Raw genomic sequence first — 27,462 nt, 5'->3', positions numbered from 1 at the left:
AAAATAGATGAAAAAGAGGTAGCAGAGACAAAGGAAGGAGAAGCATAGATGAAAGGATAGATAGAGGAGAAGAAAGAGTAAGACTTGAGGATACTTCTCCAACCCAATGAGAAAAGATACTAAAAAGGATGTAGTTGCAACATTAGCTAGAATGGGAACTTTGTCATGCCTAAGAGGAAGCAATCAAGACCAAGTCAAATGTATTTCAAAACTAGGAATATAACTAGAATTAGAGATGTGAAGCCACAAACTCCTATGAAGGTTCCTATAATTATTTATGATTCACCAAGCAAAAAGGAAGAAATAGGACCCAATGAGGAAAGATTGAGGAGGTCAGTCCTCCTAAAAGCAATACCAAGTTACATGTAACACCTATAGGTACGCCTACCACTATGTACGTCACCTTCAAGAAGACAAGGACATAATATGTCTTTGAGGAAGAAGAAAAGGAGAATTTACAAGAGGATCAAGGTTTTCTACAGGCATGACAAGGTTTGCTATAGGAGGGGCAGAGTCTTCTATAGGCAAGAGAGGGGAATCTATAAGAGCACAAGAAAGAGTTACAAAAGGAATTCACCATCTCAAATAGAGCTAGAAAATATGTATAAGAGATCCATGAACCTATCCCACAACCTAGATTAGGATCCTACTACAAATTCATTGAAGGAGGAAGGATTATCGCTGAAAAATTTGCAATCCCACTCCTCTATGAAATGGATATAGAGAGAGTTACAACCCACAAGTGGATGAAAATTTAAAAATATAAGAATGTGGAGGATGTAGGCCTCGTGGAGGATAAGGTCATTGAGATGGGAAAAGAGTTAAGTGATTTGAGAATGACAGAGTCCATGATGATGGAGAAACTACAAGAAGAAAACATAAGGTTGAGAGAGAGGTTGCGGGAGAAAGAAACACAACTTGCCACCACGAAAAATCTCTATATGGAAGCTGTAAAATGAATACATCCATCAAAGTCTTATGCCCTCTTTCTCAAAGAACATTGGTTGCAGTTCCAAATCAAAACTTTGGCACAATATGGATCTCTTCCTTTTCAAGACTACAAGAAGTTCATTGAATTTTTCAACCAAACTAACATGGAAGACAACGAAAATTTGACTGAATTTTATATGGACAACCTCACTTTGACAAATATGAATTTTTGGGATCCAAATTCAAGATTGGGAGATATGCAACTGACAGATTTAGCATCCCAGATGACTCAAGAGGAGACAAGAGTTCAAGAAGTGAAAAAGGTAATGGAAAAAAAGGAGAAGGAACCATTGTATATCAGAGTAGAGCTAGTGAACCCTAAGCCTGTCATTAGAAATCATAGCCTCATCTGGAATGATGTTTCTTCAAACCCAAATAAATTTCTACCCAAGAGCAAGCGATTCTGCACTTTGAAGACACATTTAGGATGTTGGGAACAAAAATTCTGCAAGCTTGATAGAGGAGAAGGCACGCCTTACTCGACAGCCTATAGATCAGAGAATATCACTCTCCTGAAAGGATAAGGAATGCATTGGATACAACATCATTGTACAAGAGGATGGTGCAAAGGATGAAAATAAAGGTGGATAGGACTCAAACTCAATCCACCCTTGATCTTAGGCTTACAAGAAGGAAGAGATGAAGCAAAAGATAAAAAGGAGTGGACATGGATATAAAGTAATGTGGGTTTTTACCCACAAGAGGGAACACCATCTAAGGAGCCTTGGGATGTGAGGGAGGCCACTAGGGCCATGAAAGAGCTTCACATGGATGGCTGAGTTGATCATAAGATGACCAACATCTTCAGCACCAGGGTGATGATGAGTCCCATAATGATGAAGATCATTATCCCATCCTCTAGCCTTAAAATTATCCTTATCTTATATTAATTCACATTTTTATTATGTTATTTTTAGTAAGTGGAGTAAAAGGTGTCTGTCATAGTATGTGGCCTAATGTGGTTTAATTGTAGTAAAATGAAGCATTTTTTTGGCTATTGCTATGCAGGGGCTTGATGGAGACAACCAGGAGAGAATATATGGGGTTTGTCCATCTCATTAGCTCCGTAAACTCAGCTTGGGCTCATAATATCCTCTCTCACCAATTCGAGTTCATTGGAAATCGAGTGATTCCTAGTCCAAGTGAAGACCAAGAGGGACAAAACCCACCATTTTCGAGATCAAGGAGGGAACCACTCCTACTTTCAATGGAGCTACTTCAACTTTTGTTTTGTATAAATAAACTAGAATAAGAGTTTATTAGGATTCAAAGTTTTTGTTCATATAGGTGTAGCTATTAAGCTTCAAGATTGAAGCGTTACTTTAAAATTTTATGTGATGTATTAGAAATGTACCTTTTGATATTGAGAAGTTGGATTTTAAAGTGCATCTGAGTTAGTTTCAGAGAGTTGAGAACCTTGGGTTTGGGCCCAATCCATAGGCTGTGATCCCTCTTTTTGTACTTATGTTTCTTCTTGATCTCAAGTAGTTCATAGTTTCTTGAATTTCAGTATAGATTAATCTATAAAAAACTATGGTTGCAGCCTCTATATGACCTCTCTTGTAGGAGAATGACTCGAAGGATTAACAACCATAGTCCAAAAATATTGTGTTTATGATTTCTTGGAAGTAGAGTAGTGTTAGTTGTAATGTTTTACATTTTATTTCTTTAGCTTAGAAGTCAGTTTAGTGATTAGATCAATGTTATGGCATAAATTAGATGTGACTTAATTTCAACTCATCTTTTCCATCATAATTTATTTCATTTTGTTAATGATAAATGGATGCATGCATGTGATTGACTAAAAATTTGTGTTGATATGTAGGGAAGGGAACCTTTACCACTTCCATCTTGAGCTCCTTCATCTTCTCTTTTCACTTCCAAATAATGTCCCAAAAACCGTATTTTATAATTCATTTCTCCTAGTACACCATGAGCACTCATCCCAGTGCAAGACAAGCCTCTAAGAAGTCCTAAGCTTGGCTAGGGGCTCAAACCAACCTACCTCAACTTGGTACAAATTCCATTTACCTCTCTGTACCCTCGAGACAACATTTTCACCTTCAAAAGCCACTCAGATGTCCTCCTGTAGGATTACAATCCTTCCTCTAGCATTATAGGAGTCTTATAACAATTTCCTGTAGCAAATGTGTAGCACCACGTTCCTTCATTAGTTTTGATCCCCACTGCAAATTTGACTTAGTCTAGATGAATAATGTCCGTGAGCTTTGATTTGATGATCAGGGAAAGCTCCTAGGCCACTCCAACCCTTCCTTTTATTCATTACAAAAACAAACTAAAGATAGTTTATTTATCACAAGTATGATGGAAGTAGGTTATTGAATTACAAGCAAGTGTAAACTAGGTAGAAGGTACATGCAATTCTAATTTGTAGTTTGATGAATTATGAAAGATAAATTAGTTTACTTTTTGCATGTATATTTGGTAGTTTTATGAAATATGCAAGATTAAATAGCTTTATTTTTGCAAGTAGGTTGGCCTTTGTCCTTTCATGAATTGATTAATTAGCATTTACAAGTTGAGTCAATGGCATTTCTACTTTCATAGCTAGAAGCAGTTTCCAATTGTACCTTTATCAACATGCTTTCATTCTAATTCAGTAGAAGGAAGGGTCTCTAAGCACTTTTGATCTAATGTTATAAATAAGGGTGGCATGAGTGGAATCTTATCTACTATGCATATAGGACTCATGGAAAATTTTAGGGGCTAATATTCGCAAGTGGGCTAATTTTCCATGATTTTTCCACAAAAAATATTTGCTAATTTTTATTTTTTATAAAAATGGTTTCCCCAAATTTTACAATATAAAATTATTTACCTTAAAAATCGCCAACACTATATAGACACTATATATTAAAATATTACAAATTTGAATAATTTTACAAATATATTAATAAACATTTAAGATTTTGCATATTAGGGACTAATAAGATTCGCCAATGTTTTTAAAATTCAAGATAATTTTCCATCTTTAAAATTTTCCTTAGCACTGTCACCTCAAAGTTTGTACGAAGCTCGGGTTGATAATTTGAGCTGAGGAGCCCTTGGGAACTGAAACATTCTTAGTGCAATACTAGGGCTCACCACATATAACAAAATCTACAGGCAATTACCACATGCTTCATCTTATGAAATACCATCATAAGTTACAACATCAATATATCTATAACAAAGAGATATCATGAGATCACATAGTAAATGGAACCACATGTTAATATAACTTCATATCATAACATAATAAATATGAGAATCATCATAAAACATATCAAATATAGAGAAATAATACACTATATTCATTCTTATCATGAATCAATTTTATTTTCTTATATAAATAATGAAGACCAACTATGAATCAACATCCCTTTAGGATCTGGGGCTATCTCACCAATATTATTAGTGTCATGTTTTCATCAAGATACCAATTACCTTTAAATAATCATTTCCACTTCTTCCAACTAAGAAGTTGAGCACTTACACCATAGGTATACTCATTTAAGCATATCATTAAATTTTAAATGAGCCTCATCATCTTGAGCCATCATCTCTCATAATGTATTCTTCCTTCCTGAAGGAAATTTTAGTGATATTCATTGTTGAGATATTATTCTTCAATTCATTAATATCAAATTAAAACTCCATGATCACTATACATATTTTTCTTATCCAAATGATATACATACACTAGGTCATCCATATTTAAGTCTTATGTCATGCTTAATTTCCTACATGAGGGCTTGTTGTCCCCTGTGATTTATCCATCACTCACATAGTTTTCATTGTTCATCTTAAAAAATAATTTCTTATCTCATCAAGTTCCCATCTCAATATCACTTGATATTTTTTATTGTAGATTCACCAATCTTCAAGTTGGGATACTTATTATTCCCTTTCAGTTTTGGTTTGTGAACACTATTTGTGGTTTAGAGTTTGTAACACTTGAACTTCTACTACCATTATTGTCCCAAAATAAATTAAAAGCTTGGTGTATTTTTATTAGCTTATTTCAATACTAGTGGCACAAATTTTTTAAGTTTCTTGATATGAAGTTTCAATATATTGTTAATAACTCATGACACAATATTTACATATCAATAAGTACACTCTCTACTAGTTGATTCTCACTTAAGTTATCAACTTGTACATAGTTATTCTCAAGGTCTACTTATAGAATTTATAACAATATTCCTTCTTATACTTCAACTATTATCCTTGACCGTTCAGACCTTTAAACAATTTCTTTGCTCTTTCCTTAGCAACTCATGAGTGTTTTTTGTTCACCGTTCCTTATCTTCGACCTTTAAATTAAATGAGACATTCATATGACCATCACTAGTCATTCTTAGTCATAATTCATGTTATCTAATCCATTCATAAATATCAGTAAGGAAGCTTGTCAAACCTTCACTTTTTCATACTAAGAGATTCAAAAATTCTTTCTATAGTAGTTTCATCTTCTTAAAATTCCATATCTACTAACTTCATAGCTAAAACATTCCTCACCTTTGGAGTACTTATTATCATATTATCTTTGAATTCTTACCCCTGTAGAGTGTAGTTTCTTTTTATTCTCTCTTATATGCAGAAAATTGTTGAAATTTGAGAAATGTTGTTACTACTTCCTAAGTAAAAATGGTGTTCCTATTCATCTCCATCCTATAGGAATTCATCAGTTAATTACCTTTTTAATATAACACCACCATACGTTTTACAGTTCCTTCAAATGACTTTGATCAATATCATGACCAATTAAATTCGTCCATTGATTGGAAATACTTTCTTCTTAGCGGACATCATCCTCATTTATACTTCATGGTGATACTTACCATTTCTTTATATGAAATACTTCTATAACTCCATGACCATTTTCTACCAAGTGACACGAAATATTTTTGTTATGCTCTTAGATAAGCTATTGCCTCTTGTTGATTATTTACCCTCATTTGTGAAAATTCTACTGACTCATTTTTAAGTGTTTATTTACTACACTTTTCCATTCATCTCATTCTAATAATATATTTATTGCCCTATTTATTGCCCTTCCAACTCAGTTTTATATTGTCTTATATTATATTTCCTTTTAGTTTCTACTTCATTTGATGTGTATCTTCAGTGAATTCTACCATTACCAGTTTCAAAGTTCACAAGTACTTAAATAATTTTTAAAACTAAGATCATTTAGTTTACATATGTATAGTTTCACTAACCATCAAAAATAATGTAAAAACAATATTCCTATCATCTAAAAATATTGTTTCCTATAGTATTTATGATACTATATTTGTCATACATTGAATTAAAATGATCATGTACTTCATAATTCTAATAATTTATTAAATATAAAGCTGAAATAGAAATTAAATAAATATATATGGTTATATCATATCCTTCCCAATATTATCACATTATAAATTTTACATACAATGATTACAAATCATAACATACTATATATATACACACATAAAAATAATAGCTATCTAATTATAAACTTATAAAGTTTTACCCTTACACCTTACAATATATAAATTTAATAAAAATATAATTTATTTGTTTTTTTATAAAATACAACAAAACTAAAATATCTTCTTTAATTTATCCCATCATTATTGAAAATTACTTCCATAAATATATGTTCATATTACAAAATATATTACATATATTATTTTTCCAAAATTACTAATTAATTGAATATATTACTAAGAACAAACCCCACTTTATACATTCCTTTTTCCTAATAAAGTTATAACCAAACGTCTTTATTAGTCCCTCCCATCTGGCAATGGCCAGGGACTATAGGAATCGAAAAGATGGTATTTAACATTAATTCACCTGCTTACCACCTGCTTACCATTACAAATGACAAGCAAGTATTATGAATAACCAAACTTTTATTGAAAAATTAATTTGATAGTCTTATTTAGCCTCTTCCCGAGGCGGGAGGGGCTAAGGCATAGGTTATATTGTTTTTTCCGTTGGAATTTGGAATTTTTGCGTAGCAGAGTAAACTAATGCTACACATTAGTTTAAAACATTAAGTGTTATACTGAAACTGAATTGAATTAATTCTAAGCTCATAAGCTTCATGGCAAGGTGGCATGTCCATCTGCGAAGAAGCTCTAGTGCGCCTGTCGCCTGCCACATACCACCACTTCAATCTAGGTTCCATTCCATAAACTGGAACAGTTGTCCCTTTCGCCAGATTGCATAGGAGAGTTTTCCATAAGCCAAAGTCCTTCATTTTGCGGAGTCCCTGAGTATTCAGCATAGTAATGGAGTCCAGTCCCTTGCTAATACTCTGATGAAGCGCTCCACTGTTTGGCTGTACTCCTGTGGGCTGTTGGAGCAATTGAGGCCACCAACGCGTCTACTGACCTGAATTATGAAAGCATACATGTCGAAAGTTAAACAGGTAAACCACCTATCACTTAACTGATTGATATAGAGACTTGAAGATTGATATAGAGACTTGAAGATGAAAGCATTTTGAAACAACAAATTGCTGCCGCAATTCTTCTACTGTTGTGCAAAGAGCCCTATCACAGAGATCAATATCAAGAATTAATGGATTCTGAATATTTATTCCCATCCGACAGGCTGAAGTAATTGAATATTTATTCCCATCCGACAGGCTGAAGTAATTGATTAATTTGGTATAAACCTAAAAAATGCTACATAGAATTCAATTTTCAGAAAAATCTTATTATGCAGTCTTATGTATGGTGCAGTCTTCTATTTGATCAATATGATGCAATCCTATGATTGATGCAGTCCTATCTTTTGAGTCATCGTATAAACATATCCTTTTTTCAAGTAGAGTAGGTAACAAAATGAAACAATATAAAGCAGAAAATCAACTCAAAAAGGAACGTAGTCGCTTGTCCTCATTGGGCAAGGATAAAGAGGGCAAGGGTAAAGCAGACAAGATCAAGAAAAAGGGCAGACTACTACTTATGACCAAGTTCCTATGATTTTCGTGCACTGTACTTTTGAATAGATGACTGCGTTAACTTGCATCTTTGCTGGTCTACATAATTCTGTGTAATTCTAAAGGAGAAATAAATATTTATATTGCTGTAGCATTCACTTTGGGTGAGGGATAATGTGTGGATGTCATATGGTTATCTTCCTATGTTGGATTGTCTGTATGAGCTTATGAGCATTCATTGAAATTTGTGCAATTACTTTTTGATGGTTAAACAAGATAACATACCTACAGCAGTTACCCACAACTGTTTGACAAAATTACACCTACATTATTACACCAAAAAGGAATTACACCCACAACAATACCTTCTCCACATTTTATGACCAAAGACTTCACTGGAAAACCATACAAGCTCTGAAAAATTCAGTGACCATTTTGGATCGACAGGTATTACCCATTCATTATCCTATGTCGGTACCGTTGGAACCCTTCCTCCCCTCATCATCTTCTTTACAGCAGAGGTCACGGGTTCGAGTTTTGACGCGAAGGGCTCATGACCGAAGACTAGCCATCCCAGGCCTGCACAGTTAATGAATTAACTTGTAAAAAAAACTCATATGTTGAACCGGGGAATGGGTTTATTATAAGTTACCTGCAACACCGAGTGTAGAGACGAAAGCGGTGGTGATGGTCCTCCTGGGGATGTGAGGCGGCCATGAAAACTTCACCTTGCCCAACTGATCCTTGAAGCTGACTGCTTCCCTCATATTTAAATGATCATGATCATGAACTCATTTGAAGACTCTTCCCTCAAATCTCACATAATTTGTTGGCAGCTATGGCTGTGGATCAGGTCGAATAGCCCTTGCATGTTGGGAATGGGATATAGAAGACGGTAGCGGTGAGGTGGTGTGCTACCACATGGTTGAACACGTGTAGGTTGGTGAGACACTTAACGTTTTAAATATTGGAACAAGTGGAAAAATGCTTCCTTCTAATAACTTAAAGTTTAACCTTAAAACACGTTTAGAAAGATCTAACTTAATATAAAGCTAGATATAAGCTAATGGAAATGAATCTCTGATTGGACTGAACTTTTGTGAAGGGACTGAATCTCTGTGGAAGGGCTATGTCTATAGAAGACATGTATGACTATATGTACTCCAGCCGGCAATCCGTTTGTGTGGCCCACCTGCATGTATGACACATGTCCCATCCTCTTATTCTGCAGTGTATATAGAAATATATAGAAATGTTTGCTTGACGTGGAAGAAGAAATGAATGAGCACCGCTAATAACTAACTAAATGCCTCGGGTTTCTTCTTGCAGCATATTTTGGAAATTTAAATGTTTGTCGTAAGATATTAGATATTCGAGGCTTTATAAATGAAGTCGAAGGTCTATTCAAGGAACATAAATAAGTTTTACATCCGACTCTAAACTTACAAGATTTTCATTTTTAAACTCGCTTTTATTTATGTTGCATCTGGAATATTATCAAAGCAAAGGCATTAAATTAAACTCAAAATATCTTTCCAGAAATTTTCTCGAACAAAATCTTAAATTATCGCTTGTTGCATATGGAGTATAAAAGTTACCATTAAATTAAAATAATATTTTAAATTTTTCGCAATGAATAGGCAAATTGCAAATATGTGCACCTGAAAAAGGGTGGTTCAGAACTGTTCCTTTGTCCTGATCACGTTCAAAGGAGGATGCGAATATCTCACAGTACACTTGGTCACGCCATTACCTGATACATCCATTCACTTGTATTCTTTGTTTCAATACCATCACTATCTTATCTTATGTTATGCTTATCTGGTTTGGAGTTGTCTTCACATAAATTTCTTACAATTTATCTTGTTGATAAACGGTATCATAATTGTCCAATCTTGTGGCTTTTGTTTTGTAAGTTAGTCAAAATTCCAATTTTGAATGAAGCCACCAATGTCCCGTTCTTTCGAAATGGCATATATTTCAACGATTCCGTGTTAGTGTTAGAGTACTTCTTTGATTTGTTTTTTAATAATGAAGGGAATTGAAACAAAAATTCCATGTTAAAAGAAAAGCAATGCTGAGTCTACGTTTTTATTCAGTGAAGTATGTGTTTTCAACAACCGTGTTTCATACGCATTTAGAAGCAGCAACTTTTTCTGCAAAATCTCAAAATCAAACGCCATGCGGAAGCAGGTCACACCATCTTTATATTTGGCACGCCTTGCATTGCCGAATTCTATGGCGGGCCTTGCATTGCCGAATTCTATGGCGGATTTCCTAACGGGACTCCAAGTCAGTCAAGGCTTGGCGTTCTTGGCGTTCTTGGCGTTCTTCTAGAATTGAGTTATTTTTCACAAATTTGCATGATGCTGAGTGAAATACATTCATTTCATCTTCCTCCACGTCGTGGAAGCAATATTACGCAATAGTGGATTGGAGTTTTTCGCTATAAATATCGATACTATGTGCCTGTTTTCAGATATTGAATTAAGCCTGCAGTGAGTGATTTCTCTCTTTAACTCCGCTCTGGACATTAGGTTGAGCGTTGTCAATATGAAGTGGTCGTTGAAGTATGTTTTTTTCCTGCAACTGGCATTGTACTGCTTAGTCGGGCAAGGCCAAGATGTACAGCAACGATTCTTATCTCCTCACAATGACGCGAGAGCCCAAGTGGGCGTCGAGGCTCTGGTTTGGGACGACACCGTCGCGGCTTACGCACAGAATTATGCAAATCAACGCATAGGCGACTGTGCTCTGCAGCATTCTGGTGGTCAATACGGAGAAAATATTTTCAAGGGATTTGGAATAACTGATCCCGTGGGAAGCGCCGTGATGGATTGGGTCAGCGACTGGCAAACCCGTAGATGAATTTTCTCTACTGTCCTCCATAGCCTTCTTCATGCATGTGCAGGTGCATTCTCAGGCAGAACTTAATGCAGGGACTTGCTACCTCGCAGCTTCCCTGGTTATATTTAAATTTCAAAAAAAATAATAAATTGCTTCAACTTTATTTTAGTTTAATCTTTAAAATTTTAAAACAAAACTTGCCCCACATATGTATATTATAAAACCTACGTTGAATCTCTATACTAATCACAAATATATAATACTCTCTTCTCGAATTCTTGTTTTATAAAATGTGGAAAGTTAATAAAATTTGAAATCGATGATTTTTTTAAATTATCAAAACATAATTTTATACATAAAATGTGAATATCCTTCACCCATCTACAGATAGAAGGCGATAGGAACTGTGTTTTTTTCCATAGGACAAAAGTAGATATATATTCAAGTATTAAGAACTTCTTACCAATCTTCATATTCGCAAAGACTATCTATTGGATTTCAAGCATCACATGGATAGAGTCTTCGATCATAAAACAAAAAAAATGCTCACGCATTGATATGAGATATTGGGTATTTCTATCAAGAATCATCCAAAAAAGACGCTGAAGCAGTCATCTGAAATATTGGGTAATGTCATCCTGAATCAACCAAAAATGATAGTATGCAGTTTGGAAATAGGAAAAATTCTTGGGATAGAGAGATCCAAGTACTAGCAAGGGATTGGAAAGTTCCCAACATCGAGCCAAGTCTCCTGCAATTTAATAGATACATGTAAACCATCAAGCTCCAAATCCAGAGCATTCTTTGATAATCTGTCTACCTCAGAATTTAAGTTTTTGCTGATATGCTGGATTGTGGGATTTTTGAGGGAACTCCAAATATTTTTGATTTGCTTTAGCCAACCTTGTAGAGAGGATTTATGAATATGAGCCTGTAAACAAACATAGTCAATGACAACCTTGGAGTCACCGAAAACATGTAAATTTGGAATGTTTAGAAAATTTGTGAACCAAAGTAATCCCCACAAAGCCACTACTTCTGCCTTAGTGTTTGTTCCAGAGCCAGCCCCCCAGTAGACATGATATGATAGTTCTGAATGAATGTTGATTATGAAACCACAACCACATTTGTGATCTCTTGAAGCCCCATCAAAGAAACCGGATGGATATACCAACTCCATATTTTGCAATGGCCGAGATGGCTTCTATTTTGGGGAGGATTGTAGAACATCATCTGTTTTTTGAGCAATTCTCTCCAGCACATTCGATGCCAGCTCCTTGTGATTGTTGAATATGATGTTGTTGCGCCATTTCCATATTTCCCATATAAATATGGCAGGAATGAGTCTTCTTGGGTTGGATTGGTTGCTCCACCAAGTCAGCCAAAGTTCAATGTCACAAATGTATGGTCCTAGGCTGCCTATTTTGTGCTCTAATTGATGCCATAAAATGTAGACAGAACTACAAGTTCTGAAGAGGTGAGTATTGTTCTCAGCTTCATTTCCACATAGAACATAGTATCTAGGGCCAAACCAGTTCCTCACTTGAAGGTTTTCTCAGGTCAAATTCTTATTCTTCCACACCAGCCAGAGAAAAGTAGTGATTTTTATGGGAAGAAGTGGACTTCAAAATTTAGCAAACCACCCATTTCCCAGGTGGTCAGATTGCAGTAAACACAATTGATAATATGCATCAGCAACTACAATATTGTTTTTGGATAATTCACCCGTCCAAATTATAGAATCCACAGAATCATTTCTGTAAAAACCCGCTAGATTCAAATGTGAGCATATGAGCTTCTAATCGACAGTAGCAGCGCCGAAGAGATTTAGCTGAGCAGCGTCTTTTCAAATCGGTCTGTCGCTTTCCCAAGTAGTAATCGCTTGCTTGCAAAAGAAAATACCACTGCGATGAAGAGTTTCGATGAAGTAGTGCGGGAGGAGGACGAAGTTAGACAGTCCTTTGATGTGGTCACGGCACATAATTATATGGTGACCAGAGCCCAGGGCCATAGGAACTGCCTTGTATATCGTTATCCCTTTCTCGGTAGATTGACTAAATTGCCTGCACATCTGGCTTCTAAATTCGTTGTCCGCAAATTATGAATCAAATTTTTATGCTTAATGTCAAGTCGTAAGGATGAAATAATTAAAATCTAATTTGTTATCCAAGGATGTTGATGGATTGAGTGATTAGGTTAAATTGTTACGATTTTTTTATTTTTTTGCAAGTTCGAGTATTACGCCCTCAGCACAGATTTAGGGTTTTGGCTCCTCCATGTCTACATAGCCAAGGCCGAGAAAGTGGCCGATGTTGTCATCCCCTTTTTGCACTCGATTGATTCGTCAAAAGAACTTATTGTGGAAATAAGTCTTTTCCAGCTCTGGTGGCACCAGCCCCTTTGCTAGGGTCTCAAGCTCGAGATCATTGATTGATTAGTCTCGGATGCGTTGTGGCCTTGGAAGTGTAAATGCAATTAGGCAGTGACAGGCAACGGCCAGTTCTCGGAGGGAAAGTGGGTCCTGCGGTTTTGGGAAGAGATTATGAAAGCAATTTTATTATTATTATTTTAAGAATTTTATTCTTTTAAATGATATGGCCCACTCAAATTTTAAAAAGTTACTTTAATTATCTTTCCAATTGATATCATCTATCCCGTATCAAATAAATAATCATATTTGATTTAAATTTACGAAAAGATTAAAATATCTGATCCAACAATATTGTATTTTCAAACTAACTCAATCCATCAAAAGTTATTAGGCAGTAGCTCCTCTCACCAAGGACTGTATTCTTATCTAGAACTCAACCAAGCACCTCTTATTTTGGTTCAAATTTGACTGAAAACCTTTAATTTAAGCTAATCCTTGTTATAAGGTAGATACAACAACAAATTCTTAAAGAAATTATAGGATACAAACTTGGTTCAACCTTTTATTCATTATTTGTTTTTTATGTATAAATTTCCACACACTACAAACAATTAGAGTTAAACATCGACCCTGTTTTATATTTTTACGCTATGTGCCATACATTGCTATCATATCAAAGAGCATGGTAATTAACTTGCTTTTGAATGTTAAAGTATAATAATCCATAATATTGAAATATAAAGTAGAATGATATCTAAAAATAAAGACCATAAACAACATGTTATTAACTTTCTAATTAAACAAAATAAAATAATAGTTTACTGTATAATTTTTTTAATATATATAGATATATATGGGAAAAAGAAGTTACCTATATTTATCTAATTAGCCAAAAAAAAATTCATGAAGATCTTTAACAATGTTAATAATCAATTTTCATATAGATCTTAATTTCAACCATATGTCAAAGTTCATAGGTTTCAGGGTTGCTCTTATATGACTTTTTGAATATTGAGGTATAATAATCCATAATATTGAAATATAAAATAGAATAATATCTAAACATAAAGACGACAAACAAGTTATTAACTTTCTATTAAACAAAATAAAATAATAGTTTATTGTATAAATTTTTTAATATATATATGATGAAAAAGAAGTTAGCTATATTTATTTAATTAGCCAAAAAAATTATCAAGATCTTTAACCGTGTTAATAATCAATTTCCATATAGATCTTAATTACAACCATATGTCAAGGTTCATAGGTTTCAAGGTTGCATCCAAGCTTTGATACCATATGTAACAACCCCAATTTAAAACATACAAGTAATTACATCAATTTAATTCATTAATAATCAATGCACAACTACCCAAGTAATTAGCATAGGATTTACAAAAAACACGAGCCGAGACGACTTACTAATAGCAATGATATTCCTTACTTCTGATTTCTTAGTTGAACACTATTTGAATCATGCTAACCACAACAATGTTTTGGGAACAAATCTCCACCTAACTGTAGGCTCAGCTACACATAATATTTCTACAATTGGCCACCCCCAAGCCCTCAATCAACGTACTACTGCAAGGGAATAATTTGTGTCACAACATTTTCCTTCTAAAGGAATGAATGAATCTCTTCATGTCCCTCATCCATTAAATAAACCAAATGGTTCCAAAGATGAAAATGATCCACATGTACACATTCCATATGTCAACATGTCAACTTTATTCTTTATTTTAAATTTTAGTTAATACAATATTTCTCTTAATTTAAGTTTTTCTTATTTTATTCCTTTTATTTTTTCAAATTTTTTGAACTTTACTTATTTTTATAGTTATTTTTATATGTATTTATTTATAAGTCTAGTTTATTAAATACTATTTTATTTATTTTCTATTATTATATTCTCTTCATTATTTATTATTTATTCACTATTACTATCTTCTGTTCATTATTTATTATTTATTTACTATTATTATATTTTTATTGTTTATTATTTATTTACTGTTATTATATTTTCTTGCTTGTTTATCATCTATTTACTTATATATTATTATTATCATCATCACTATTATTATTATTACTACGGACCATTATATACTACTCATATGTGTGACAACCCCAGGTTAGGAGTTCATGTAATAAAGTTACTAAAGGAAAACTATGATCGAGGTCATGGGACACATATTCCAATTTGAATGTTGTGCAAAACATCCTAGTGGATGTTCATTTGGTTTATTATGGCTAAAGGAAATTGACAAAGACATTCACAAAGGCTTTGTAAATTCAAAGAGACAATTATTCACATTTTATTTAAAAAAATAAAGGAAAATATTAATAAAGGGAGATGAAAGGCCACAGGTTACATGTGAGGAGGAAATGGAAGGAAAATAGAGGAAAAATGAAGAAATTAGAGGGATTAATAATAAAAACGCATCAGAGCACATTTTGGGTCACTTTCACAGTTTAGTTTAGGAATTAGTTTCAGAGAGGAGAAGAGCACCAAGAGAAGAAAGCAAGAAAAAGGAAAAGAAAGACAAGAAAGAAAAAGAAAGCAAAGGAAAGAAAGGATCAAGCAAGTAAAAGTTCGATAAAGCAGCTACAAAGGGATTACTTGTAGGTATCGAGTTACATGTATGGTTTCCTTTCTAGTTTTGACATCCATGGTATATCCATGTGTGTACTTATTTCATTTGTTGTAATTGGCATGAGCTTTTCCTAGTTTTGATAGTGGTTTCAACCTTGCCTTGCCATTTTTGGTTAGCCGTGGTGTGATGGGATTCATTCTTGGTTGAGCTTTGGATTGCCAGGAGGTTTTGGATCTGGGTGAGATCATCTCAGGAAAATTCCCATGGTTGGGGGTGGAGGTGGTTTTCTCCGAGGAGCTCTCAATAGGTGGGTGGAGACAATAAATTTCCTCAAGGGATGGTGAAGGAATTCTGAGACATCTAAGCTTAGTTCAGTTTTGTGATCATAGGACCAATTTAGGCGAGATCATGGTAGTTGGAGGGTGGAAGTTGTTTAACTTATGAATTCCCTTAGTTAATTTTTCACGGGTTTATCCCATGAGATCCTACATTCATGCTTGGAATATGGCATGGGGGTGATTGGCTGAAACAAAGGCTTGGTCTAGCTCAATCTATGGACAGGTGGTATGTGGAAGTCCCTGACTTCGTTGGATTTTTCATATGTTAATAAGAGATAATTTCCTATTATATTTAATGAGTAAATGCACTTGCTATGATGTGGATTTGATGGTTGTTCTCTCATTATTATTATTCTGGTTATAGGTCGGTTATAAGCATGATGTTATGACAGATTCAAATTATGGTTCTGATCATGTTTTCATTGGTAAATGAATGGTTATTAACTGCATGAGCTAATATATGTTATTGTAGATATTGTGAGAGAGTATTAGGCCTTGTTGATGTTTCTCAGATAGGTATAAGACCCCTATGCTCAGATAGGCATTCATGAACTATAGATTTCATGCTCACTATGTGTTTGAGGAAATCTTTGTCATGGCTAGGCCTTGTTAGGTCAAGTTCTTGACTAAGTTTTACATTAATGGATTTTCCCTTGTGTCATTCATCATTCTGGAAATTTGTATCAAGTTACTGGAAGAGGTGTAGGTATTAGCCCTCAAAAAGTGGCTCAGATTCCACGGTCACATGCTTGGAACTAGGAAATATAGATTACAGTCGTTGAGAGGCAGGGTCATCCATGCGACTAGAGGGTTAGCGTCAATAGCTTGCATATTTATTCAAGCAAATAAGATTCCAGATCAGTAAACCTAACAACCCCGGGTAATAATTTCATGTAATAAAGTTAAAAAACAAAAAGTAAGACCAAAGTCACAGGACGTGTATTCCAAGCTGAATATTGGGCAAAGTATCCTAGTGGGAATGAGTTGTTATTTATTATGGCTAAAGGAAAAATTCAAAAAGGATTTGAAAAGGAAAAAAAGGAATTAATTGGCATTTATTTTCTAAAAATAAAGGAAATTAGGATAAAAGGAAGGTGAAAGGCCACAAGTTGCATGTGACGATGAAAATGAAGGAAAATAGAGGAAAATGTAGAAACTAGAGGCCTCAATAATAAAAAGGGTTTTGAGGATCAGTTCACAACTTTTGTTAGCCTTTTGTTAGTTCAGATTCAAAGTTGGTTTCATGGAGGGAAAGAGCACCAAGAGGAGAAGGAAAGAAAGAAAGCAAAGGAAGGACAATGAAAGAAAAGGAAAGAAAGGATCAAGCAAGGAAAGTTTGGATCAATCAACATCAACGGGAATACTTGGAGGTAGCAGGTTGCATGTATGAATCCCTAGTTAGTTTTGGAATGCATGACATATGTATGTGTATATTTGGTTGTAACAGCTCTGGTGAAAATTCCATGTAATAAAAGTTAAAAAAAATAACCTCGGATCAATGGGACACTTATTCCAAGATGAATGTTGGGCAGGAAATCCTAGGGGGTGTTCATTTGGTTGTTTATGGCTAAAGAAATTGGAAAGGGAAATGGCTAAAGCTTTGGAAAGGCAAAATGGCATTTTGGAACATTTATTTATGAAAATAATGGAAATTAGGAGAAAAAGGAGGTGAAAGGTCACAAGTTGCATGTGAAGAGGAAAATAAAGGAAAATAATGGAAAATGAAGAAAATAAATGCCTCATTTATAAAAAGGCTTATGAGGATTAGTTGGTAACCATTTGTCACTTCAGAGTTGGAGCTCTCTCTCATTATTCTCTCTCTCATTCCCTTGGATATTTAGAGTTTTCTTGGAGCACTCTTGGAGGGTGTGGCATACCTGGATTATTGGAGCAAGGAGGAAAATGAAAAGCAGGTAAGCACAAGAAGGCATCAAGATCAGTAGTTACATCATATTTTCTTGCAGGTGTCGAGTTGCATGAACGATTTATTCACTAGTTTTGGCATGCATGACACATGCGTATGGATTCTTAGTTGTGATCTGTCATTAGCATGGAGGATTGCCTAGATTGATAGTGGATTGCTTAGCCTTACCATTTCTTGGATAACCATGGTGATTCTTGTTTACTTGAATTAATTTTTTTTTATTTGTTCTCACGTTCCTTAGCCTGGTTTGAGTTACTAGTCCTAGAGCCTTGGTTGGAAAAACATTATGGAGTAATATATCATCTTGATTTGAGTTAGTAGTCCTAGAGACTTGGTTGGGAAAACACTCTGGAGCCCTTGGTGGGCTGAGTTACTAGTCCTGGAGCCTTCGTTGGAAAAACGCTCTAGAGCCTGGTAAAAGTTGTGGGTTCAGTTACTATTCATGGATCTTTGGCTGGACAAATTCTCTAGAGCCCTGGATGGCTGGGATACAGATTGATGTGATAATGGTTTGGTAAAGTCTGACCGTGACATGGAGTCACAGTTGGATGGGTTGCCGTGGATGGCCTCTGGAAGCCCTAGATGAGTTTTGATTGATGTGTTTTATGAGATCCCACATTCATGCTTGGAATATGGGGCGGAGGTGGATGGATGAAGAGATATTTGGCTCAACCATTCTACGGTTGGGTGGAACATGGAAGTCACATCCCTGGTTTTGATTTTTCATTATTAATGAATGTTTATTTATCCTTGTATTTCTATGAGAATTTTGATGGATTAATGTGGTCTATATGATTGTACTTCTATGAGTATTTTATTCTTCTATTATGTTGGTTGTGTATGTGTTTTATCAGAACAGCCATATGTGACTCTCATCATGTTTTTACTTATTATTGAATGATCAATGTATCTATGACCGAATGGATGGAATGGAAGTTCATGCATTGAAGCCTCAATGTTTCTTAGCGATTCTTAGCTAGGTATAATACCCCTATGCCGAGAACTATGAATTATACCTATAGAATACACATTTGCAATATGTTGGGCGAAATGCACGTCATCGCTAGTAGGGGTCCAATTAAGGTATTGAACAAGTATTTGCTTTAGTACTCTCATTTCCATGTTATCTTACTAATTTGAAGGGAGGGATCAATTATGAGGAGTGACATGGGCTCTGAGCTTGAAAAAATGGCTTAAATCCTAGGGTCGTTGGCACAACACTAACAATTCTATTCCATAGTCACTGGCAGACAAGCATGTGGGATGACTTTAGGTTGTTGGTTGCTCCCTTCCCCATATCATGAGATCGACTATGGCCCAAGTGACCTAGAAAAATTGTGGGACCGAGGGACAGTCTATTTGAGTGGCTGAATTTTCCTCTAAGGGTTTTTTGCTGATGTTGGATGTCTATAAGGTGTGTTTCCATTGGTTCCACTTCCTTAATGTGACTTGGGAGGTTGAATCATATCATAGTGGCCTCTCGTCACTTGTTTACCCCGACTAGCTGGTTGCTTGGGTGGATGTGGGAGGAGGGTGTTACGAAGTGGTATTATAGCATGGTTCACCCATTGAAATGGATGCTCTATTTGTTAGTTATGCATGCATGTCAGTTTCATGTGTGTCTCTCACACATGCATTCCATGTGCTTGTTTTGTTTGCATGAAGTTGATCATTTTGCAATGATGTCGTCATGTTTAACTTAGCATTTTTTTGTTAGATGCATCATTGTGATTATATGATTGGTTATGTGTTGTTATATATCGCTTACATGTATCATCTGGTTGTTTGGTTACCTTGTTGTATGATTTGGTCATATGTATCATTCTTGTGTGTTGGGTTACATGATGCTACATATTGTTATGAGTGTTCTTCATTTATGCTTGATTACATGTGTTATGTGTGGGAATGGACCATACTCGTGCTTGATTTCCATCTGAATATATGTTGGTGTATTCTCTACATTGTTGTTGTGCATAGTATACATACAATGGTATGGTTTATGTTATCATGAATAAGGTCATGGTATGTATGGTTATGTAATGCTTATTCATTTTCATGTTTGGATATGGTCAAGTGTACCGTGATGTAGTGTGTGTTGTCATGCATGAGGTTGTAGTGCGTGTTGTGATAAGGTCATGCATTAATCATTGGACCCTACCTAGAATGACATTTCAATGGTTATATGCTTATGTACTATTTTTATATATTGTTATGGTTATGTTATACATGTATCATGTTGATATGTTGATCTTGCAGACAACGTATCCTCTGTTATAGACATTTTTGTGCCCTGCAACCACAAGCATGAAATGTCCATACACCAAGGGCTCCTAAGTCCCTAAAAGTGTTATTCTAACTCCTAAAAGAACAAGGTCAACAGATTACAACTTCTCCCAGAAGTTCTCCATGAGAAAATGCTCAAAATTGGTCAAAACAAGATCATTTCAGCTACTCCACTGGCTAGGTGCATTGCATTGCAGCTAAATACACTGTGAGGGTGTGTTGCATTTCAAAAGTCCCTTCTGTGGGGTGCGATGGGTGAGAAATGACAAATGGCAGTGTCATTCCACGAGGTGGAGAGACAATGGAAGCTTCCAGAATCTTCTCCTATGACACTTGCCTCACTAAATTCAACCAAGGATGAGTAAGAGGCCTTCAGTCTCCAAGTGGAAGCAAGAACTATCAGAGAGAAGACACTAATCAAATCACAAGCTGACTCATCCCCCTTACAGATATCTATATATGGATCCCTCATCCCAGAGATCCAGAGGCTGGAATTTTGCATATTGTAAGGAATTTCTGTTGGTTTTTTGAGACAAACATCAGACTATTGGGTGATCTATGCTTTGTTTGAGGTGAATAGGGGCTTCTTTGCTGGGAGGTTGATGTTGGGTTGGAACAACTGGTTCTAACTTCTCCTGGATCTTTTGTTGTTTATCAATAAAAACTATTTGAGTTTTCCTCCATGCTTTTGTATCATTGATGCTTGTTACATTTGTATGGTCAATTTACATCTGATCCTAGTTTGTTTATGAATATAGATCCATGTCTTTGTATAGTGCTATGCTTTTGTGATCTTACAGGTACTTTGTGGAGCTGGGCGTGCAAGGGAGCAGGTAGCTGAGGACTATCAAAGAAGAGAGGGATCGAATCGAAGGATTAGCGCAAGACAGAGGTTGGTCCTTCTGTTCCTCTCTATCTATAATTCATAAAGGAAAGACAAAAGTAGTTTTTCTCTGTTTGTTTCTAAGGCAGCTGTCACACCTTAGTGGGATAGAGCAGTTCTATATAGACACTTTTCCCCGTAACAAAATGGCAACTCCACTGGGGAGCTAATTATTTTGTTTGTTTATCATTCTTTGTTTGTTTGTTTCATAAACTTATAAGCAGCATTTGAACTGCATTTTCCATAACAAATGCAAAGTAGACAACTGCTGCTTTAATCCATTCACTGGATCTGTTTATGATTTAAACAATTGATTCACAAACGATCTGATTGCCCTTGTGATAGCTCTTAGATCCTCCTTAGATCTACCCCTGATTGTTAAATTACTGATTGCTTTTTACTTGGCCAAAAACCAAGAACTGAACTGCAAACTGTGACCCAGAACCCAAACAGAGTCTCGTTTCTGGCCCAGCGTAGGTACTGTTCAGAGATTCTGAATTTCAGCGCACTTCCTGAGTGGACAACCTGCGCTGCATTTCAGATTCTCTGTGTTACAGGTGCGTTGATCAGACTAGCTCTATGCAGTTGTGACTTCTGTGGTTCATTCTTTCCAGTTCTATTCCTGAATTTTGTTGCCTGTGATCAGTATATGTCTGCTTGAAACCCCTTTTCCTTGTTGTTATTCCACCTCCTTTGTACAAAAGAACTGCAGATGTTTTTGTGTGTTTGTTGAGTTATTTACAGTTCTCCTTAGTAAAAGTAGCGTAATCGTACTGTCGTCCTTTGATTTGAATCTGTCGCAAGTGTCGATTTCGATCATAGGAGAAAGTTTGATTGCTGTTGATGGTCGATTATCCTATTACTATTGCCTTTGATCTGAATTTATAATTTTCTAGTGTCAAAAACAAGTATTCATTTCAAAATCGTAAGGTGTTGTAATCATCTCTATTTTTGATTTCGAAAAGTAGCTTGTTTATATTTGTCGCTTGAAAAGAAGTTCAGATTTGTGCATCAACTTTCTTTTTAGCATCCATATACTAAGAAAGTCGAAAACAAATACATGCACGTGCATTTGCATATAGACAGTCTGTTTGGCTTGATTTAGGAAAGTGCATTTATAGTGTGCTCTTTGCTCTTTGTGAAAAGATTCTGTCTTTCTTTTCCCTAGTAGATAGGATTTTCATTGCATAAAAGAGATAAAAAGTTTGTTTATCATCTTTAGATTTCATTTTAGGAATTACATCTACATCTCGTGGTGAACCCGAAAGGAAAACTTCATAAGCAAGATCAACTTAAAATAAATTCAATGAATCTAACAACGCTTTGGAACTTAACGCACAACATTTAGAGGTCTAGGCTAGAGACGTATTCCGGCGTGGTAAAGCCTGGTAACTGTTGTTCTCACTGATGGTTGGGTGATTCCTCCACTTTGAGACGATAAGTGCTAGTACGGACTTGTGCTCCCACGTACCGTCGAATATATTTTGGGAGACCCCTATAGGCTTAAATCCTTTATCCATAGGAAGTCGTGTCTGCCGCCCTATCGATCGCAATGCACTGAACACAGCATTAGGGAAGATTGACTGCCATACCGTAAAAAGTATTCTGCAGTTTTGCGATTGGTTTGGCACTCCCTCTACCTAGACTTCCAGAGCAGTCCCTTTCGTTCCTTTTCAGACTCCTTAATGGAAAAGGTCCATCTGAGCACTTGTCACTTCAGGCTCATTAAAAATCGAAGGAGACTAGAGTCATCTTTTGTTTTTTCTCGACTCTTAAAAACTGAAAAAACAAGTTGTGTCAAAGCGTCTAAAATTTATTTTAAACGGAATATTCATTACCCCTTTCCTATGTTGATCTTGGGTTGAGAAAATTGGAGTCCACCAACCAAGGAATTCCCCTTGGAGGAAATCCTAGTCCCTTCTCCTCTTGGGGAGATGTTGGTGCACCCCACATGGCCACATTGTTGCTTCCAGGACTGACAATTTGTTTGCCTGTATGGCTCTTCTCAACCTCTGTTGTTCAGAACACCACTATTCCTGAACAATCGAATCAGCAATTAGATGAGTCCAGAGTTACCCACCAACCTTCTACTTCCTCTAGTTCTTCCTCTCCTCCTTCCTCTTCGCTTGATGGGGCTGGTAAAGCCAAAAGTCAAGTACCTAAGGAGAAGAAGGAAAATAAGAAGAAAGAGAAGAAGAAGAAGGAGCCAAAAGCGAATGGGGGCAAACAAGTGTCGTCTAACGAAAATCCACACACTGCACTGACCAGGCCTAAATCGCCATGTGTCATTTGCAAGGGAGACCACTATCACAGAGATTGTCCTTGCATCCCTCGGATCTTAAGGGACTGTTCTCCCCGTTTGCACAACCCGGTGTCATCAACCTCTGATGATCATGTTGAAAACACACCGTCAACTAGTGAAAGTGAAGCCCCAGGACAAAAAGGAAAATATAGATTTCCTTGTAAACTGTGCGAAGGCGATCATGTCGTCCACCGTTGTCCCTTCTTAGATGACGCTAAAAGAGTTTTGGACGATCGTCCGGTTTCACCGTCACGACTTCCTCCTGGATATAAAAAAATCTTGCCGAGTCCGTCACCAGTTGAAAATCCGGCTGGCCCGCTCAGGTGGTCGGCTGAAGCATCTGTCATTGAAGATAAACCATCTAAATCCATACCAGACGAAATTCAAAAGGTCGAGGCGGCAGTTGACCCGGTCTTGCCTTCAGAGGTTCCATATTCAGATGATACGTTCACTGAAGAGAATAAGGATGACACCGTCCAAATTCTTTTCATAAACACAGACTCCAACGAACATGGGGGCAATTTACCCGTTCCTTTATCATAGGAAGGAAGTGCGTCAGAGTCGTACCCGGCCGTCTATTCGGTCCCACCTCCAAGCAACCTAGTTGTCTCCTATGACTGGAACCAACTAGGCAGACCCCGTTTACCAGCTAGCATACCATTCCGAATTATTGTTCAAATATATAGAATGGTTATGGCTGGTACCATCATAGATGAGGGGGCTTCTGTGAGTATCCTTTCCTCGACTGCTTGGAATGCGCTTGGTTTGCCATCGCTTTTTCCTGAGATGAGAAATCTGACAGGCTTTGATAAAGGGACCAGTCGACCGTTAGGGATCCTTCCCAATGTGCCCATAACATTGAGAGGGAAAATTGTTCACATGAACATAATGGTAGTTCAAGGACCCCTGGATTACAATCTACTCGTTGGACGAGACTATATTTATTGCATGGGAGCAATTGTCTCCTCTTTAGAGTAATCTGTTTTCCGCACGAAGGAAGAGTGGTCAAGCTCGTAGACCAGCTTTCATTTCCCAGATCACGCATAGCAAATAGTCATATACCATCCCTGAATGGTCTTTTCATGCAAGAAATGTCTCAATCTCCAGTCCGTCCACCCGATGAGCGTGAGTGATTCGGGGGGACATGACTGAAACCTAGGGGGCATGCATCCTGGTCTGCTTCGGCAGAAAAACTTCGGGTATAAGGTAGGTTTCCGCGAGAGAATATGACCTCCGTACTCTCATCCGTGATTGGAAGGGGGAGTTGGACTGGAACAAGATCCTCTTGTCAAAGTTATGTTAGGGACGGTCACGCCATACCATCCGCTCACCTTTGTTTATTTCGATAGACATCGTCGAAGAAGTGTTTTGTTTACACTGTGAATAGAACAATCTTTGGGTAACCTGTAAGAGGTAGGCCTCTCTCGGTAAAACAAATGTTTTAACGGACTAAAGAAGGGGTAACCTTGAAACTCTGTTTTATACCTAGGGGCATGCAAACCTTTTGGAGTGCAAGCAAAGAGCGACTATTTATTTTTTAAATTTTTAGGACCTCTAACCCTTTAAACTCGTACGATTGGTCGTCTCCTAACTTTCATAAAGAAAGGATGTGGGGAAAAACCCTAAAAATTGCCATTTTATATGAGACATTCTTATCATACGACTAGATTAATCGAGCAGTTTTAGCACATAGTTCAAGCTCGTTAAAAAATAAACATAAGACATGAGCAAATGTTCCCACCCGCGTTTAAGCTCATTAAAAAATGAACTATTCCCCGGTAAATAACCATCGTGAATGTAGTACTTCAGCCATTAAAGCCTTGGTCGTGTTTACACCATCACCTCCACTTTTTCATTGGCCGATCATTCACCTCCATTTGATTGTTTACCCATTTTGAGGAACAGCTGCGAAGAGTGATTTCACTAGCCATCCTTGTGACACTGTCGTGATTGGAAAATTCCAAACCTTACCTGGAATCACCTGCTACCTATGTTATCACTCGTTCCTCAAAAGACGAGTTTCCTTTAAGCTCTTTTCAACTGACTCATAAAATATGAAAAGATTGCCGAGCCATTGGCCTTTCCAACTCGTTAAAGGGATAGGAAGTGCTATCCCTCCTCTAGATTTTAATCTTTTTTGACCTGAGGGATTATTACACAAAAAGATGGGGCGCTTGTTTTGTTCTGGTCATTAAAAGTATCGAAAATTCATCCCTTTTGTATTGTTTTATACTTTTTCGGACTTAAGGGATTAGATGATGAAAAAGGAATTTTGGAGTTACCTTTACATTCCTTTTCAGACTCTCTAAAATTGAAATGGACCGAGTTATCTTTGTCGTTAAAATCATTAAAAAGATTAATAGCGACAAACTTGTCTATAGATGAGAACGAGTTTCACTATCGCTAGGCTAGTTAAAACATAGCGATGGGTTTGCCCGAAGGGAAAATTATAGAAAAAGCATATGTTATCCTCCTCAAGCTTGAAAAAAATAAAGAGGTACTGGTCAGCAATGACTGGGGAAGATTGGGAAGAAAACTCAAAGAAACTTTGTTGGTAGCAAGTCGCTCTTGAACATGACACTTCCACTCCGTGTCCGAGTCGGGTTGGGTTGTTTCATTCACCGGTCACATCACCATGGTCACGCCATACCATCCACAATTGGGATTAATGCTACCAATCCATCACATCAGTGTCGCCGATATGTTCAAGAGAAGTCATTCAGAGAATTCACCTGTGTCTCACCCACTACCATACATTATACTCCATTCTTTCATGACCGCCACCCTGAACCTTATATCACCAGATCGTTTTCACCTCCATTAACATCATTTGCTCTGTTCCGTGTCATTGATGTGGGATTCATTAAGGCCCTCCTGTGACAGATCACTTCTTGTCGACATCATCTCATTATCCAAGAAGTTGGTCTAGGAACACCCCATTCAGTACCTTGAAGCTTGCATGCCTCAATGGCAAGTTTCTCACTTCCGGCGACAGGTTTACATCAATGGCCTTCGACCAAAAGATTTTGTGTGGTGTTTGATGCCAAGTCCTTTATTCACACCATGTGAATTGTACTCCAGTACCTTGAGGATCATTATCATTATCGGTGATTCCTCTCGCGCTTGTTAACAGTTTACATCATTGACTGGTTATCAAGCGATGTCTTTCCATGTTCGACTTCAAAACATTTCTCACATGGATCGACTTGTACTCCGAGTGAAGATCAGACGAGATTGAAGACCCCGGATCTAGTTTCATCCATCCGGGCTGCGATATATATTCAGAGAAATAAAAGCATTAAATGTACTTCATCGCTGCACAGATAATCATCCACTCAAAAGGATGATGGCTCTATCAGAATCATCAGTCTACACTCAGACGGTTGTCTGTCCTATGTACATGAAAATGAATTTATAAAGCTGAGCATGGGAATGCCCACCTCAGCTAGATCATGAAAATAGTATGAAGATAATGTATTGTATTGTATCTTATTACAGGTCTCCTCCCAGCATTGAAAGAACTTCGGATCCTCATAATAAAGCATTTCATCCGACACCAAAAGGTTAATGGCCTCATACTTTAGGGGGCAACTGTTATAGACATTTTTGTGCCCTGCAACCACAAGCATGAAATGTCCAAAAACCAAGGGCTCCTAAGTCCCTAAAAGTGTTGTTCTAACTCCTAAAAGAACAAGGTCAACAGATTAAAGCTTCTCCCAGAAGTTCTCAATGAGAAAATGCTCAAAATTGGTCAAAACGGGATCATTTTAGCTGCTCCACTAGCTAGGTGCGTTATATTGCACCTAAATACACTGTGAGGGTGCGTTGCATTTCAAAATTCCCTTCTGTGTGGGTGCGATGGGTGAGAAATGACAAATGGCAGTGTCATTCCGCGAGGTGGAGAGACAATGGAAGCTTCCAGAATCTTCTCCGGTGACACTTGCCTCACTGAATTCAACCAAGGATGAGTAAGAGGCCTTCAGTCTC

The 27,462-nt window shown here is 36.6% G+C and overlaps 2 long non-coding RNA genes across 2 annotated transcripts in view; one reads left to right on the top strand and one right to left on the bottom strand.

The window, feature by feature from the left end:
• Positions 1-7,245: 7,245 nt before the first annotated feature.
• On the bottom strand, positions 7,246-8,784 carry LOC149167537 (uncharacterized). The gene is made up of 3 exons (XR_016260565.1): positions 8,586-8,784; positions 8,388-8,512; positions 7,246-7,380 (listed from the first exon to the last, which is right to left on the bottom strand). It is a non-coding gene; the product is annotated as an uncharacterized LOC149167537 (long non-coding RNA).
• Positions 7,249-27,462, top strand: part of LOC149167536 (uncharacterized) — an 84,794-nt gene continuing 64,580 nt past the window's right edge. The window contains exon 1 of the long non-coding RNA XR_016260566.1: positions 7,249-7,417. This is a non-coding gene — a long non-coding RNA (uncharacterized LOC149167536). The remainder of the gene's footprint in view (positions 7,418-27,462) is intronic.

This window comes from Pinus tabuliformis, chromosome 5_1 (genome assembly GCF_031772625.1).
Source record: "Pinus tabuliformis cultivar Carrire ecotype Pingquan chromosome 5_1, CPIR1, whole genome shotgun sequence".
In the NCBI taxonomy this organism is placed as follows: Eukaryota; Viridiplantae; Streptophyta; class Pinopsida; order Pinales; family Pinaceae; genus Pinus; species Pinus tabuliformis.
The sequence above is the reverse complement of the archived record's forward strand: the minus strand, read 5'-3'. Positions and strand labels throughout refer to the sequence as shown.